This window comes from Vidua chalybeata, chromosome 3 (genome assembly GCF_026979565.1).
Source record: "Vidua chalybeata isolate OUT-0048 chromosome 3, bVidCha1 merged haplotype, whole genome shotgun sequence".
NCBI classification, from domain to species: domain Eukaryota; kingdom Metazoa; phylum Chordata; class Aves; order Passeriformes; family Viduidae; genus Vidua; species Vidua chalybeata.
In genome coordinates, this window is record NC_071532.1 from 25,927,266 (window position 1) to 25,945,692 (window position 18,427).

Sequence of the window (18,427 nt, forward strand, 5' to 3'; positions counted from 1 at the left end):
ATATTTCTTGCCCTTGCATAAGCCAAGTTACATTGTATCAGAAAAAATGTCAGATAAATCATCAGCTTTGTGGCTGGAACAGAAAGTACAGATATGACAGAGTACCCAAAACAAGCCACAAATTCCTCACAGATATAAAGTGGCACAACTTATTTAATTTCATCACCCAAAGATTTTACTTGGGATGGTCTAGCTTGATATTTTTTGTTGATGATTTGGTTTGTGATTAAAGAATCTGTATGACGTGGAAAGAACATACGATCTAGCAGGCAACACTTCAATTCACCAGGTGGTTTTTTTACAGGTGATTTGTGCTTTGTGCAAAAGTGGATGTTTAGGCTCCAAATCTTCTCCAAATTTCCTTAGTGGTCTGTGCAATCTCTTGAACTCAGGCTGTAAATCAGCCATGTGTTATGCAGCGAGTGCTTGCAGGGAAAAAAGGCTCTCACTGCAAGTGCAAGGTGCACACTGCTTTCTTTGCAGAGCAGGGGCATTAAACTTGGACTCAAGTTGCTGGGGGTTGGTTTACAATTATTAAAGGTCACTAATATCTTATCATATCATATCATATAATATCATATATAATATAATTATGTTATGTATAATGTAATGTAATATATCAATTCATTTTTCCATAAATGTACCATACACTTAAAATATTCACGCAGATGTCTAAGCATTTGTAGGTTTTGTAGGTTTCATCACCAACTTGAATATATGTTCAAACAGCAGCCCTTTTCTTGTTCTAAAATGCCTCTGTTGTGCATATTTTTACAAATAAATAAGGTGCTGTAAAAGCAGCATTCCTGGCCACAGCCCTGCTCCTCAGGATATCTCAGAACATGGATGCAGCTTTTCCCCCTTCACGGGTGTTCCTACCACAGGGTATTGGTAGGACAGACCTCTAATGGACCTTCTCTCTGAACTCATTCTTGTGTAACAGAGAGACTTCAGTATCCTTTGCTTTCCTGACAAAATCTATTCATTGAGTCTTAGCTGTGCACGTGCCTGCCCTAGAGGGACTCTTACAAAACCCAGGGGGTTGTGATCACCCTTCTAGGATCAACACTAGCCAAGAGCCATCTGTGTCTCTCCCAGTGTCTGCTGCATATCTCCCAGAGCTCCACAGGGGCTTGTTGGGTGAAATTCAGCAGATGGAGGAGATGAGATTAAATGAGATAATCATCACCAACTTTTATCTTCATGGTGACTGTCAGCACCATGACTGCCTACCAGCAGAGTCATCACCTATTTTTCAAATCCCCTCTTTGGTCAATATTAGTCTTTGCCCTCAACTCTCAATTCCAATTCATTTTGTTCCCAATTCCCTTTTCACTTCCTTATGTGAATTCCCGGACTCCAGCTCAGCTGCAGTTCACCTGCAATCATGAAAAGAGTTGAGCTTTGAGTCCAAGATCTCAAAGACCTTTGGCCTAACATCCATATATACTTATGTGATAAGACATCTAAATATCCTGCAAGGTAGGAGAGATAAGCATTTTCTTGAGGCTATCCTTCCTTCTACTATGGCCTGGATTATTTCAGACTTTACATGTATACCTTATTCTCTCTATGATCTGTGAGGCCACATTTCCATCGATGTAAGCATGAAATCAGTGGCAGGGTTACAGCAAGCCCTAATTATATTACAGTTTAATAGGGAAACAGATCATGTCAAGTGGGAGGTCAGCAGCATATTTTTGGAGCACATCTCAAAGTTCACCCACTACACATCCTTTCCTTATACAGGAATATTTATAGTTTGTTTGTTTTACACTGGAAATATTCCTTCTGTGAGCTCCTCCTAAGAGGCTCCTCCTCCTCCTTCTCAAACTCTCCTGTGATGGATTAGAATGGGAGCTTTAGAATGGACTAGCTGTAGTAACCTATGGCAAGCAAATCCCAAGTTCCTTTACACAAACACTTTCCCAGGGCTATCAAACAGCCTGGCACCCATATGTGCTGCAATGAGCAGCCTTCATGTTCCTATGCACTCAGAGTTTCATTTCTGCATGGGTGCTCAAATCTGCTACCCAGTTAGCAGCCTTCCTCAGGACAATGTCCAGTGGGTTCCTTCCTGATATTAAATCTTTCCCTAGGTCCTCCAAAGTGTGTGTTTTCAGGTGGTGCTTATCCTATCCAGGGGGAGTAAGAAACAGCACGGTGTAGTCATGCCTTTCAAAGACCAAGTGCCTTCTCAGGCACTTGCTTTAACAGGGCTATGTTTCTGCTCCTAAAAAATGCTTGTGTAAAATCTTGGAGCAGCCCTGGGATTGAGAATTAGTCTCCTCCCCCTGAACCAACTGCCCTCTCTCTATTTTATGTATGGCCTCAACAAGGAACATGGAGGGTGCTCCTGTCCCCATTTAGAGCCTGATAGCTCAGGTAACCTCCCAGATCAATGGAAGTAAGAGATTAAACCTTGTCAGGCAGCCACTGGAATTGTATCTGGCTTTTACATATCCCTACTGAATGCTTAAAGGAAGCAGCACCACCTCAATCCTTCCTTCTTGCAAGCACTTACAAGAGAGGAGTGATGCCTTGCTAAACTAAAAAGAAGTGGCCAAGGCACAAGCAGGGATCTCAGGTTTGTGTCTCTCAAGAGGAAAGAGATGCCTCCCTACAATACGAGGGAAAAAGTGGTCCCCACCTCCTGCTGGGGAGGCTGAGCTGCTCCCTGCACACCTTGCTGGCTGATTTGGGAGCCACTTCAAGGGGCTGAAGCCTTCCAGCTGAGAAACAAGTCATGTAAGACAGGGGATGTAGAGTCAGGTATTGCTGTGACTGGATCTTGGGTGGTTGAGGATTTATGGGAATTCTATTGGCTCCTGAGCCTCTCCAGTTAGATTCCACTATACAGTTAAGAACAGCAATTATTAACAAGGTGTGAGAAACCAATTTGTTTTCTACTGTGGTGATTCAAGTGCACCATGACCAGGGACAATTCTCTTTTATAAAGAGGTGGGGAAATGTTTAGAGAGCAGAAAGTCTCAGTACTGTCACAACCATCTATTTTGAACTTGTAATGTGACAGAGCTATCATGTGAACATTTTAATGAGTAATTTAGCAAAGCTCGGTACCACTTGTAAACAAAATGTGTATTTCAATACCAAAGTAAAATACCGTTCAGAGTTTTTCTGAAAACATTAAACTCGTGTTGACAGAAGAATGAAATGTACACATTAAAAAAAAAAAGTTCATCTCTTCTTAGAAACATGCCACCTTAATCTAAAATAACCGTATTAATCTCAGCTGATACTCAAAGTGTTAAAGAATCAATTTCCCTTTCCTACTAGAAAAGACAGCCACTCAGGCAGGTAATCACAGTGCTGGAGAGTTTCATTTTGTTGAGTAAAAATTTGTTTTGCAAGCTACTTTGCCTATCAAATGACAGTAAGTCCCTTGACATAAATACCACTGCAATTTTATTACATGAATGAGTGGTTACTGGTTTACTCTAAACTAGTGAAAGAATTTGGAAATCCTGACCTGAAAGGGTTTCACACATGCTTAATTTTAATTGTGCATGTAATCACAGTGAGTTTGGTACTACTCATATGCTTAAATTTAAGCGTGTGCATAGGTGCCAGCAGGACGGGGCTTTAATATAGCACAAAATCTAATGTGTGGTTTTTCAGTGTTAAAAGTTATGCCTCGATAAATTAATTTTTCTAAGAGAAGTTGTTCTGTGAAAAACATTATAAAAATAAATCTGTATATAACATAAATTTAAACGGAGACATATATTAATATGTTTAACATTTCTAATGTTAAAGATATTATTATAATGTTAAACATAACTATTACAATATGTAATATTTCTGAAAAGTACTGAGTCACAAGAGGGACCTGACATGTGGCATCACAGAATAAACCCTTGGGGAGAGGGTTATTGAAAGGCAGGTAAGAATGGGATTTTCATTGCTAGCATGGGTATGTACTTCCAACTGTTTTCTGCTGCTGCTTCAGAGTAGCATATTATCAGTTATCACCAAATAGCTATTTTCATTACAGAAACATTGGGCCTTGTTACAATTATATATATACACTCTGAAAACTCACAAAAAATGACTATCAGCTAATTTTCCTATATTTTAGAAAATAAGCCAAGTCTTGATAGACCTGTTTATTTTTACATGCTCTCTACAGCCATAACGACTTTCTGTACTGAATAATTGTCTGTGAACGTTTTGTTTTGGGAGCTCAGCTTGAACAACAAGCTAACAACAACTAAACCCAACCAACAAGCAAGGGCAAGCAGTACTTGCAAGATGTTATCAGTTACTTCCAGAAAATGCCCCTTGGTGCCTAGTTCACTCTGCTATTTTAAGTTAATTTGCAAAGCTTTGACAAGGAACAAAGGTTAAATACTTGGAATTTGCACAGGCTGTATGTTCACCGCAGAATGTGAAATAAATATTATAAATACATGGTAGTTCCCCCAAGAAGAAAAAAGGTGGATCATGGGTACAGCTTCTCTGAACATCGCTAAAAGAATTCAACTCTTCTAGAGCCAAGTGGGAAAAGAAGAGGTAGAAATGCAGAGTATTGTAGAGGTGTTCCTATATTAGGGGACTCCAGGTAGGTATGGAGCTGAGCAGAACTGTGTTACAAACATCTCCTGTTGTGTCACTCTAAGGAATAACACCTGAAGTACAGGAACCTGCTCTGGTAATACTGGAATAATTTTAGCAACCTGAGCTAAGGGCTGAGCTTTGGTAGTTAGGGATATTGGTAATTAAAATCAGCAAAACCAGATGAAAATCCAGTGGCACTGCATGCTACGGAGGTGGATGCTTGTAGTTATAAAACTGCAGTCCTGGATGAGCTTATAGCAAATCAGCTTAAATTTAAGACTGCTAAATTTTGCTGTGAGGATTTATTTCTGTTGATAGGGCATGGATTGTTCAGTTTGTTTTGTTTGGGTTCTGCTGGCTGATTTTATCAATACTGTTAAATACATTCATGCTGGTCACTGTAGTAGCAGCTGGAATGCAAAGCCATCTCCACCAAGCCATCCCTTAGTAAGTAAGAGGTGGTCAAACTGAATGAAACAGATTTAAAGTTTGCCCATTGTCATGCAGCATGAAAACCATAGCAGAGAAAACAGAGAACCTCCAAGTCCTGACTCTCCTGGCAAATGGGGAATGTTGCAAGTACAAGGTACTGTGGCAAACCTTTCCTCCTCCAGCCTTCCTCAGCCATGAAAAAAGTTTTCCCATTTCTGGTCCTCATCCAGCTCTGAGAGTCAGTGACAATAATCAGAGCATGCCAAGCATCTGACCTCAGCAGATTTTCTTGTGAAATAAAGAACGCAGTGTGACGTGCAATTTTCTTCTGAATTCTTCAGATATGTCTCCTGGAACACATTCTTTCTACTAACAGTTCTGCTATCAGCCCTGTTTTCTGCATTTGACCCTCTCCCCTGCTTGTATTGCTGAGGTATTTTATAAGGAATTTGTTAATGGGTTATTTTCCACTCTAGTACTCTAGCAAATCGTAGTGGGTTTGAGTTGGTATTTCAAAATTAGCTTTCTACCTTCACAACTAATCCTTGTGGGATGTATTTAACCAGTGATGTTCTGGGTGCTCACCACATTACTGAATTAGGCATCATCAGAATGATATGCAGCCAAAGTTGACAAACATATAAATACAAAGTGACCCAGTTTCAGTCAAGAATCTACTTGTACACAAACAAACAAACCAAGTCAGAAAAAAAATAACCTATTTCTCAAATTACTTTTAAAAACCCTGAGAAGTCAGTAATGTTTAAAAGTTTCAGGAAACACTTGAAACAAGTCCTGACCACTAAGATTTTATTTTTAGTTTTTTTCATATAGCTAATACATTCTGTAGTTACTTTTTCTGCTATTTATCCAGAACGTATTCATTATAATTCTTCTCTGTACTTTTTATCACTAACCTGCACAGATACTTTAATTACAGAGAAAAGATATCTCATTGTGGTAACAGCCATCAGTTTTGCCTTATCCTTACTGGTTTTCTTCTTTTGTGCTATTCCCATACACATGGTTCAAAGCACTTGTGAGATGATCTCATTTTTTTGTTGTTGTTTCATTTTGATCTTGTTTTCCTGGCTGGCAGGATGTGTGTCACTTGTGTTTTGAAATGAACTCTGGTAAATACAGCCGCTTCTTGAAAAGATCACTGCTCCCCTTTGAGCACGACTCTGCCATAAATATGCAAGCGGGAAGAAAACTATGAAGAACTTGTTGTGTGAACTGCCCACAGGCTTGCTCTCCTCCTCGTTACAGCCCTGCTTCTGGATCCTTCCCCGCAGGGCACACGACACCTCCCAGCCGTGTGTGACACCGAGTGCCAAAGAAGGGTAATTGTGTTATAAGACTTTTTAATTCCCCAACTTACTTCAGCTGTTATCAGCAGCTGGTTACTTCAGCTGGCTGATATGCCTCGGTGTCCTGTAAACATTCGGTCTAGTGCTGTGCATTACTCATAGTTGGAAAATCACTTTGACTCCTGTAGCATAATTATGTTAATGTCAAATGAGTCACAGGGAAACAGAAAACTTTTATCAGAGCTGCACCTCAGTGCCAGTTTCTGAATGCTCCTGTTGGCATGACAGAAGTAGGTTAGGGGATTTAGGGGAAAAAACAACTTGCATTTAATGAGTGACATGAAACGATGATAATAATTACTCACAAGGAAGCTTAAGAGACAATCAAACTTAGATTCACTGAAACATAAAATTGGTAAGAGAATAGCCTGCCTGATTATTTATAAGAGCAAGAATAAAAAATTCTGAATTTTTAAACAATTACTTTTTCAAGAAAACTTCAGATCTCTTTCATACATAAACAGCTTTTCACATTCATTATTTAGTTTCAATAGCAGTAAGTGATTTATTTAAATTGGCATCTCAATTAGATTGCATTTCAGAGCCGACCTCCTCTGATATTTTATTATTTTTACCTCTTTCTTGGTTTATTTAATGCTAGTGATCAGCTAGGAAAAAAAAAACAACAACAACAACAAAAGCACCCTTTCAGCTCACGTTTGGATCATAATGCAAAAAGCCAGAAGTCCTTCAACAAGCTAAAATTTCTTGTAACATATCTTGTCCCAGCTTAAAGCAGACAAATGGCCAACGAGAGCAGAATTTGTTCCAGAGTTTAAAGACAAAGGGAACAAACATCTGTGACACACTGGCTATCTCAGGGCTAAGCTGCAGCACTTATTTTTTTCTGGAACATACAAACATACATCCTCTGGTATTTGCCTACCAGGATTTTACAGGCTCAAACATATATCAATATTCACACTTGCCATCCTGATGAATAGGAAGTACCATTTGAATGTAAAGGGAAACTTTTTTTCCCCAGATGGCTGAAGCATCATTCTCAGAACACAAGAGTTTAAGCATTATGACAGATTTCACTGTGCTATTCAATAAAAAGGCTCAAAAGTAAGCATAAGGCAAAAGCTGAATTGAAAATCATAACCATATAATTTTAGTCAGAAAAAAATATCACCTAGGGCAATGGAATAAATATCTCTTATTGATAAGTGACTGCATTTCCATTTATGTTCTATTTGAGAGGGAGACAAGACTTACATTTCTCTGGGAGCTCCATCCCTCTGAGCATTTCCCCTTCATCTGCTGACTTCTCATCTCATGCCTTTTCTGAGTTCCCTCCACTTATCCCAGAAACTGTTAATAAATTAAATCTCACATGTCCTATAAGAAACCAACTGTTGTTACTAAATTGAGTGGGAATACAAGGTCATGCCATAGGTGACTAAGTAGCCCCCAGATTTCCCTACGAGCCATGATCTAAATATGAAGGTACAGCATCATCTCGACCTTATAATGAGTGAGGGGCTTTATTTCAGAGCACATCCCCGACCCAGAGATAGCCTACTATGGACAACACCTGCAGTTTGAAGCCCTAAGCTCCTGGCCGAGTTAAAATTGTATTTTATTATGTAAAACAATTCACGCCTAACACATCAGCAGAAAGCCTTTACTCGTAGTATTTAGTTCTCTCGTGTTTCGCGTGGGAACGTACAAGAAATACACTAAGGCGTTATTTGTTTGTAAATTAGCATCGTTTTATTAGCCATGCCCGTTTGTGGTTTGCCCCAAGGAGGCGGCCAGACGCTGTCCGTGCGCTGCTGCTGCTGCCCCGGGGCAGGACCCGGCGTTTCCCTCCTCCCTGTGCTCGCCACGCTCCCGCGCTCCGGGGGAAGCGCAGCGACAGAGCCGGGAGCGGTGATGGAGGGAACCGCTCTGGAGCACACGCGGGGAGCATCACCCGGGGCCACCGCGGCGGGCACAGCCCGGACCGCGCTCGGGCCGCACGCCGGGACGCTGGGCACCGGCCCGGGGGTCCCTTTCCCCGGCAGCCCCGGGCGGTGCGGGGCGCGGTGCGGGGCACAGCGCGGCCGCCCCGCGCCCCCCCGGCGCCGCAGCTGCGCCCGTCCGTCAGCGCCGCCCCCGAGGGGGCCGCCGAGCGCTGCCCCTTTAAGGCAGCGCAGCCCCGCGCGCATTCCAGCGGCCGCGTCACCGTTCCGGGAAGCGGGTGGCGTCACCCCGCCATCCCTCCCTCCCTCCCTCGCTCGCTCGCTCGCTCGGTGCCGCTGTCCGTCCCGCGGCGGCGGGGCGGGCCCGGGGAACAAAGGCGGGATAAAAATAGAAGGTGAGCGAGCGCGGGGAGCGCCGTGCCCGCCGGGCGGGGCCGCGCCCGCGTCGGCGGTGACGTCACGGCGCGGACGCGCGCCTGCGCGGCCCCGCGCAGTTATTTATAGGCGCCGCTGGTGGGAGCCGGGCGCGGTGACGTCACGTCGCGTGCGAGGCTCGCGTCCCCCTCAGGATGGCGGGGACGAGGAGCGGGACCCCGATCCCTGCCGGTGCGCCCGGCCACTGATGGCTCTTGGAACAGCGGGCGCGTTCTCTGCCTCGCTTGGCACGAGCCGGGGAGCCGCTGCCGGAGCTCCCTTTGCGGGGTGCTGAGTGAAAGGATAACTCTGTGTCGGGCTGCGAGCGAGGGCAAACGGCGACGCGTGCTGCTCTTGTCCGTGCTGTGCTCTCTCCCTGTACAGAAAAGCAATGCGTTACCCCGGGGGAGGGTTTCTACGCCCGCTGGAACACGACATTCCCCACAATTAATTATTACATAAGTGCCGTGTCAAGGATGCCATTGATATTACGGTGGCTCTCTCAACTACGGCAATGACAGCAGTAACTTCTATGTAGAATCTTAAAAGGATGCAGGTTAATTTCTGTTCCACTTGCCAAGTCCGCCTCTCAAGAGCAGCCCGAGGATGTTCCATAGCCTTTGTGGTCACGCACTCTGTGAAAGGCTGGAGCCTGGGATTGTTTACAGTCCTCTGCTGGAGCTGACCTTGTCATTTTTCTGAGAATCAGATAATGTGAAAGGGTACTGGGCCACACGTGTAAGCTTTTAATAGTAGTATTTGGTAGACAAGGCTTACACATTCCTTACTGTAACTCTTTGTATTTCACTACTGGGTATTGAAAAGCTGCTGGGTCCTCTTTGATCCCTTCTGAATAGGGGTGGAGGGGTAGTGGTTTGTGGTTGGTTGGTTGGTTGGTTTGTTTGGGGTTTTTTTGTGAAATTGTTCATAAAAGTCAGTGACTGTCTGTCTGTCTCCCAAAGCTGTTGCTTTCTCTAGGCAGACTAGACAGCAAATAGATCTTTAATTTGAGATGGCATCTTCCCAGACTTTATGTTCAAAGAAAATATGGTGGACCACGGGAAACAAAGAACTATATCATCAACAAGTGACTTCTGGTACACTAGTCACTGTGAGCTGTGAAAGATCTAGAAAAAGTTCACTAAGAGTTACACAATAAGCCAAATAAAAGGTCCTTGTAGAGGAGCTGTAAAGTCAGTTGAAATTTCCAGAAGACAAAACTGAGTGCTCCAAGTTCTGTCCCCATAGGGCTGATGTGTCTGCATCAGTGTGCTCTCACCCTTAAGTTTGAGGTTTTTTTTAATTTGAAAGATAAGTGTTGAACTAAATATAGACTAAACTAATCTGAACTAAATCTAAACCAAGGATGTTTTCATTCCAGAGCTTAACCAAATAGTTAATTTGGGATTGTTCCCAAGTGGTTTTGAGTAGGCTTAGCCAAAGTCTTGACTGGAAAATTGAAGGAAGTAGAGGTTCAGCTCTTTTTGTGTGTCAGTGCACTGTTCAATGGTAGTAGTCCTCCTTTTTCAGCCTTTCTTTGTGATACAGTGGCATCTGTGAAGGTTGAATGTGGCATTTGGAGGGCTTTGTTGTGCAGTGTAGTGATGTCGTGGTGCATTGCAAACCTGAGCCGAATTGTGCTGTCCCAGAGCATTCCAAGGGAGGATGGTGTGGTTATTAGAGAGTGGCTGTGTCTTTTATTAGATTGAGTCATACAGAGGAAGAGAGGAGAGAAGTGGGCAAGCTTTCAGGAGCACAAACCTTTCTCCTTCAGCTGCCTTAAAAAAGAAATTCTGGAAAACCGTATCAGTAAATTTGTACTGTTCTTAAAATAGTGCTCTCCATCAAAAATCTGGATTACTCATTAGCTTCTAGAAATGTAATAGCTGCTAGTTTTCCACTAAGGTGTTCCTGGTTACATGCTGCTAGGGACACACCTGTCAAACAGACCTGTGTTTGGACCCATAAATGTGTAGTTGCACAGATGACTGCTTAAAGTGCAGCAAAGCAGCCCTGGGTTATGTTGTCTGGAGATTACACTGCATCTCCTCTGAAGAGGGAATTTGCAATGCTTACTTCACTATTTAGTCACCTGGATGACTGTGTGCTGACAATAAAACAGGCTTCTGGGTGAGGCACCAGAATATCATTGCAAAGCTTACTGTAACCTGAAGAGAAACCCTGTACTGAGTGTACATCTCTACAGTAGCGCACTAGCCTATGCTAGAACCTCCCTGAAAAATAGTTAAATAATCTTCTTAACATAGAAAAAAAAAAAAAGTCCTGTGATTTGAAGTGAAGCTTTCCTGGAATTTTCCACGTGCCCTTCATGGCTTTGAGGTGGTGCCTCCTATCAGAAGCAACCTTCCAGGAAGTCTGTGAGCACTGAGCAGTATCAGTCTGCGTGTGAGTCTTGCATAATAAATGCCCTCGACTGCAGAGCTGTGGATTCTACTCATTCTCATCCCAGAATGTGAGCTATTTGCTCAATGTACTGAGTGTCCTCGTGGAAGTTATTGGGATGAACCCAAACAGCAACCAGGCATGGGATGGCTCCCACAGATTGAAGGAGAGAAATGGCCTGTTAGCAGCTGGAGAATATTTTCACAAAGCAGTCCAAGTGGACCAATAGAGTACTTTTAAAACATAAGCTCAGAGCTTAACTTTTTTAAACCAGGTGGACACTTAAAAACTGTGGTTTCAGCAGAAACATAAATTTGGCACCTAATTTTGTCCTCCTGTCAGCCCTTTGCTTTCTTACAGGTAATAATTAACAGCTGTTCAAGTTCCATGATGGCCCCTCTTCACTTCTAAGTATCAGTTACCCTTTTATCTGAAAACATCTAGCTTTTCAGCATAATCAAGGCATTCTAATTCTTATGAGACTTATGAAGGTCCACATACATTTAACAGATCTGTTGATCTTATTTTAAAAAAAAGGTACCATATATTTTCTGTTGCTTTCTATGTCTGGAAACCATTTTTCAGGGCAGACTAGAAGAAGTTTCTGGTGGAAGCTGGATTCCCTGACTCAACAGGGCTCTTTGTTTTCAAGGAATAGAAATAAAGAGGATCTCTTTTGAGTTTCCTTTAATTATAAGCCTGAGGGCAGAGGGAAAGGAGGAGTGATTTCTGTTTTTCAGTATGATGTTTGTGATTTAGTTCTGCCTGGAGGAGTTGCTGTTTTGTTGCTAAATGATAATTGTACCTTTCCTGTGGCTGTAGAGGAGATTTGGCAGTGTTGCACTCCTGATTTGTGGGAGTTCTCCAGAAAGTTAATTGGGAGTTTCTTCTGTGACTTGAACATGCTACTCTCCTTCACAGTCCTAAGGATTTCCTTGTGGTATGATCCAGGGTTGAACGTCAAGTCAGTTCTTGCAGTCTGGCTTTTTCCTTCTGGAGAAAACGCGATGCATTTGAAATGTGTTTGAGATCCCATTTTCTCATTAGATGGTTACGTTATGCAAGGTGGGGAATGGCAGTTACCCTTAGAGCTATTTATTACACTCGTGCCTCTGGAGCTAATGAGGGAAGATGGGAGTCAAGAAGGGACATGACAGAAGTTTTTGTAGACGTGGGGATAATCTGGATGGTGAAGGTATATGAGAACATTGATGTTTAAAAAAAGATTTTAAAAAGTGTGTGCAGTTCTGCTGTTACTTATGAACAGCCCTTGATCAGGCATGGGCACTAAGTCAGTATCCTGTCACTTTCTTCATGGCAGCCTCCTGTGTTTCTAGCAGCACTGAAGTAAAGAATTCATGGCTTTTTGAGAAATAAAGGAAATTATCTCATTCCTTGGATGATAACTTCCTTTCTGTGAGGAAAGAAGAATTGTCAGTGATGATGATGACTTCTCTTTTCAGGTAGAAAAGAGGAGTAAAGATATAAGCAAGAAATTTAGGATATGTGCAGTCTACCATGGGATGTTTTGGGTAAGTTGTTCAATGCTTTCTGACAAAGACAAGGAAGTGTATCATGCCCACGAGGGCAATGTGGTGAGCGTAATGTCAAGGCTGTTAATCATGTAAGTACCTGAGAGAATTAGAAATTGCACATTAAAGGTGTTACCTGCTTATTTTGACCATTGCCTACTTTCTGCAGAGCAGCCACTGCAGCATCTTTATGAACGGAAACAACGTAGCTTTTCACAGATTCTTCTGTGGTCTAATAGCCTCACAAATGTATTTATTCTGTTTGTGGCATTTGTTACATGATTGAAAATTTGTATAACTTAGCAAAAAAAGGTGCCTTTTTTATTTCTTTCTCAATTCTTGGTATAATTCAAGTTCAAGTTAATCAAAGTTTAATTCATATAATAAGGCCATAGTAGCTTTTTATGTAATATGAAATGATTTCAAAAGTCTGTTAATTTCTAATTGACTTTTTGTCACTTGATCTAGCCCATGCTCAAGGTCAGTGCAGGATTGTTATCTGGTAGTGTTTGTAATGACAGGACAAATTACAGAATTTATGAACTTTTTGTTGTTGCCACTGCTGCGTACCAACAGTGCAACTTGAAAACTTACATTAAATATGGCTTTCAAAATTCAGAAATAGCCCTCTTTCTCTGTTCTCCCTTCTAATCCTTCCTGTCCTCACCCACCTTACTCTCCACCCTTAGATCAAAGTTTCCAAGAGGGTAAAGTCAAAATGTTTCACGTAAATCTCCTTGACGCAGCTCAATCTCTTTGAAACTTTTGTTCTCTTCTGTTTGTTTCTTCCAAAACTTCTTGTTGCTTCCTCTGTATCCACTGGGTCTTTTTTTTTTTTTTTTTCCTTTTGCTCTGCGGTGTTACTTGCCTTTTTCTAGGACTGTCAGTGGACTGGAACTCTGGTGTTCAGCTGTTATTTAAAAAATGTGGATAACTTTATTAAGTTCACAAAGAAACATCTGTGGTATACTGTAAATCACAATAAGAAATGCATTTTGCAAAGCAGGCACAGTTGTGTAAAGATGTTTAAAACAATCAAAAACCTCATTGTTTTCCCCAAAGGTTCCTGTTTTTGTAACTGTTTAGGCTAGTAAATTCTTTGGAATTTGTCTTTTGCCTTGGAATGCCTAACTAAACATGAGATGTTGAAGATGAACTCAGTAGATCATGACTACCATTTTGAAACTTCCATAAACAACGGGGCACTGTGGAACATTTCTCTAGTGAACACAGTGCTTAGTAGAATTCCTAAATCTGTTGCTCATTCAGTTGAAAGCACAGCAGAGACAAAACCAAACGTGTCGTGGCAATAAACTTTAATGTTATCAGAAGTTGCCCTATGAAAATTTAATCTTCAATTTTGTTGACTTTTCTGCATGTTTAGATCTTAAAATATTTTTTAAATTGAATGATTCTGAGATGGTATCATCTTTCTGCCCTACATTTAGAAGCAATGAAGGTAAGGTAAAGTTGTTTTGCAAGCTGGGCATGACCCTGTCCCTGTGGAGCTCAGTGACATTTCTTGCTAACTGAAGTGATGCACGACTGGGTGTGGAGTTTTTTGGGTGGCAGAGTTTGTTCCTTCTTGGTTTCATTTCTTCACACAGATTGATTGTTATGTCTGTGTTGTTCTAAAAACAGGGTGTTCTAAGGCTTTCTAATTAGCTTCTGTCTAATTTGGCATGCTTTCTGGAGCTGAGAGATTTCCTACAAAAGCTTGGTTATTCCCTCATCCCAGTAACATCACTAAATTACTTTTGAAAAAGCATTTCAATACTGCCACATGCCTAATTATAAGTTGATTTTTTTAGGCTTTTGAATTTGATTTGTGTTAAAAAAACGAAATTATTTTTAAGGATTGAGTTGCATACTGCTTGAATGTTGCTCAAAACTCTACAAAAAACTTCCTTTGATTTAATTTTCATATAATCTATAGTTTTATTAGCATTTTAGAAAGATTAATTACAATAATTTGTTGTGGTAGCTTATATCCTAAAAGCCCTTTGTAATCTGGAAAAAACTGATTTTTTTAACCTTTCTAGTACACTAAACAGAATACTTAAAACTAACCCTGATTTTGCTTTAACTTGTCTGATTCAGATTGCTTTTAAATAGCTGTGGTTACAGTGTAGTACTCTTCCTACCTCCTGGGTAGTTAGGCTGTCTTTACTGCAATCTTTGTAAGGGCTTGAAAATGCAGATGAAGAAAGCCAGGTTTTATTCTTTTGCTTCTTGAGAACTGCAGCAGAGTTTTGTTGTTTCATGATTGCTGTTCTGTTTAAATGCTAAGTTATTTTGCACTGAGAAGAAACAGTTTTCAACTGTTGAAAGTAAGAGTGCATCTGTAATAAGGGTTATTATGATTAATTTTTATACTTGTTGTCAGTTCTCTGAAAAATACACTTTCAAATCTAAAAAGGCGCAGGCTTGTTTACTTAATGATCTCTTAGCATATATTCCTGTGTCGTTGAGATCAGTGATAACAGGATGAAGTAAGAATTGATTATTCAAGGTAAGATTTTGAAGTTCATTGAGAGTTTTAGCACTAGTGGATAATTTTCTGCACCAAATAAAGTAGAAATTATAACTTATTTAAGAATGAATTTGGGTGAAGCTGAATTTGCTGAAAAGGTCTGTTTTTACTTGACTTGGAATATGAGGATTATCTGTTGACATATGTATTTAAACCAAACTGGTGTGAATACAAACCAGATGTTTCTTGGGAACATTTTTATAGTACATTTGAACCATAAAACGAGGTGACACATTTTTTTAATCAGTATTCTTGATTGTGCATTGAGGAAATGTGTGTTCTAAGTGTTATTTTATTACTTCTAAGTGGACAAGAATCTGCGATCTTGAACAGCATTAAGTGCTTCAATGAAAATCTAGATACAGAATAGAATGACTCTGTGTATAAAAGTAAATCATGTTTGATTTAGATCTTTAACACAAATAAGGACTCTTTTAAAATTATTTTCAGCAATCGTTTTAAATCTTGATTTCCATATCCACTGTCATTGAGTACCCAAGAGGCTGTCAGCAAGTAGCTGGTGACATGTAACAGTGATTCTAGGACTGAAAAACACATTATTGTTGTGGAAGTGTTCCGCACTTTTTGCATTGATTCAGGAGTACCTTAATGTTATAAAACTTTCACTGTCCCATTAATTTCTTCCTGCAAACCCTCCAAGTGGAGATAACCTGTGTCCCCAGTCTTACAGTCTCTTCTCCCCTTGTGAACGTGCTACACAAGGCCAGGGCAAAGGTGGAACATAATGGTATTGGAATGTGTTAAATGCCATAAGTGTAGATTTATATAATTTCTAATAACAGCAGCAAGGAATGTTATTTGGAGTTGTTTTTACTTTTTTATTTCAGACACACACACAGGCACAGACACACACACAGAATCAGTGTTTCTCAAAGATGGGCTTGGCACTTTCTGGTTAATTGCGTTCTCTAGCATTTTGTAACTAATATTTTATTATGATGATATTCTTAGTAAGACCTACAATTTGGACAGTTAATTCCTGTAAACTGTCCCTTTAATGTGTTGTATCATTAACTCTTGAATCATTCAGTCACAGGAGTTTTGGTGTTTATAGGATTGGGCGGATGACTCGCGTGGTCTTTGCCTGGTTTCGCTAAATACTTAGATTCATCAAAGAGCATTTCTCTCAGAATTGAGGTAAATAAAAGAAGTCACACTGAGGGAGAAATACTTTCTACCCCTTCTTCAGGTCTCCTTTTGTTTTCATTGTATGAAACAATATTCAGAGAACATGTTGAAAGCCACCCGTAGCCTTTTTGGGTATCTTTAGATAGTTTTCTCAAAAACTTTGTGGTTTATGAAGAGCCCTTATTACATCTGACACTGGAAATCCAATCAGTCCTTTTCTGAAGTACGCTGTGGATGCCTATTCCATGTCATTGTGCACATGGAGAGATCCCAAAGTTATAAATAAGTTCATGGTAGCCATATGTCATGACAGTGTGTCTAGTTAGGGTCCTTGAGGCACAGTTGGAATATACAGACAGTATAAAAGGTCATGTTGCATTGTATAAATATAAACATTTTTGAAACTGGCAAGTGCTGGTTCTTTGCCTCCAACACTTTCTAAACATGTACAATAGTCTCACCCTATTCCATTTAGCTAAATTTGGTAAGAATATAAACTGATCATAAAAATGTAATTATAGCTTGATCCTGTACACTGAACTAGAGATATAGTAGTTCAAAATGCACCAAAAGGCATTTAGGTGCTTGTATAGCTTTGTCAGTGCAGTTCAGCTGCACAGAGGGTGTGTTCATTTAGCAAAGGGTTCAGGCTGCTTCTTGTTTAGGTTTGTTCATACATTTTTTCCCCTCTATTTCGTGGTGTTAACCCTTTGCAGAAAGGCAAGAGTGTGTTAAACATCATCAGTTTGTTGGGTGAATAGAGCGTAGGTGTTAGCAGATGCACGAACAGGTCTCTAACAGTGACAAGGGTTTCTAGCACTGTTTGCAAAGCCTGGCTCTATAAACTCTGACCTACATAAAGCTGAAACAGCTGCCAGATTTACTGGCAATTAACTCTATTGTTAATTGCTAGTATAGTGAGCACTATAGTGGTCATAAGTCTGGGTATCTGGCTGTTCGCAGACGATGTGTCAGTTTGGGAACTTCAGTTGTACTCATTTAACACGCACCCAAGTGTTTGATATCAATTGTTTTGAGGTTGGGTTGTTTTTGCATTGTGGCTTGTTTGATCCAAGCAGCACAAATCTCTCCATTGACTTGGATTAGTTGGTCACATAACAAGCCTGTGTTGATTAATTCCCTGCTGTTCCTACTATGAGCCCACACATAATAATGGAGAACCATTAGTGGCCATTGTCACTGTTAGTCAGTTCCCTGTAATACCTCATTTTTATTTTCAGGCTGAACCTCCCAATCCTACGCAGTGTTATAAATAAACCCCGTAAACAAGACCTCCTTGTCACATTATTAGAATAGTAGATGCAACGTTTGCTAAATTTAGAACTTTCTCAAAGTCATGGTCACAAGTTCATGTGACTTGTTACAAAAGTTGCTGATTTCATTGTTTGTTTTCTCAACATGACTTTCGACTTGCAGCCTGCTGAAAGTTGCTGCAGCCTGTAAGCGGGAGGGCACAAAGGGCGGGGCCTTTATTGCGTAAAGGTTTGTAACTGTGACTCCGTTTTTGCAGAAAGTAACGCTCATTTCACTTCTGCTTCTTCCTGCTTATCAGGAAGTGCTGTACAGCACTGCTGTAAGACAGCACTGCCTGTTCAAAGAACACCTTCAAAACCTACTAGAAATAGTGAACTGTAGCAAAGCGGTAACCTATTCCTTTCTTAGTTGTGAAATTTGGGGGAAGTACCCATGCTACAGTGTTACTTCTTATTTTAGGAGTGAAATGTCTATCACTTCTTGTATATAAATGTCATATAACATTGGACAAAGTTGAAAACTTCTAATATATTTGCTGGACAGTATTGTCTTACTGAGGAGATAAAGTGTCAGCTTGTCATGTGTTTTTAGGCTACCTTACTAATATGTTACCTAAACTACCTTAAAATTTATTAGTAACATGCACAATATAGTCAGCAAACTAATTACTTGGTCACCCACTTGTATCATTGCAAAGCACTGTCACTTTGAGGGTTGGTGCAGGTTTGGTAATGTTTGTACCTCCTAAATAGTCTGTGATTCTCAGGACAGATGAAGTATGTTTTGAAAGTTATATAAAGAAGAATTATGAACATGATCAGAGTACCATTTTTT

General features: G+C 40.7%; 1 long non-coding RNA gene across 1 annotated transcript in view; it reads left to right on the forward strand.

Moving 5' to 3' along the window:
* Positions 1–8,471: 8,471 nt before the first annotated feature.
* LOC128785849 (uncharacterized) overlaps positions 8,472–18,427 on the forward strand; it is a 36,833-nt gene continuing 26,877 nt past the window's right edge. Inside the window, exons 1-2 of the long non-coding RNA XR_008430057.1 lie at positions 8,472–8,682; positions 12,568–12,636. This is a non-coding gene — a long non-coding RNA (uncharacterized LOC128785849). The remainder of the gene's footprint in view (positions 8,683–12,567; positions 12,637–18,427) is intronic.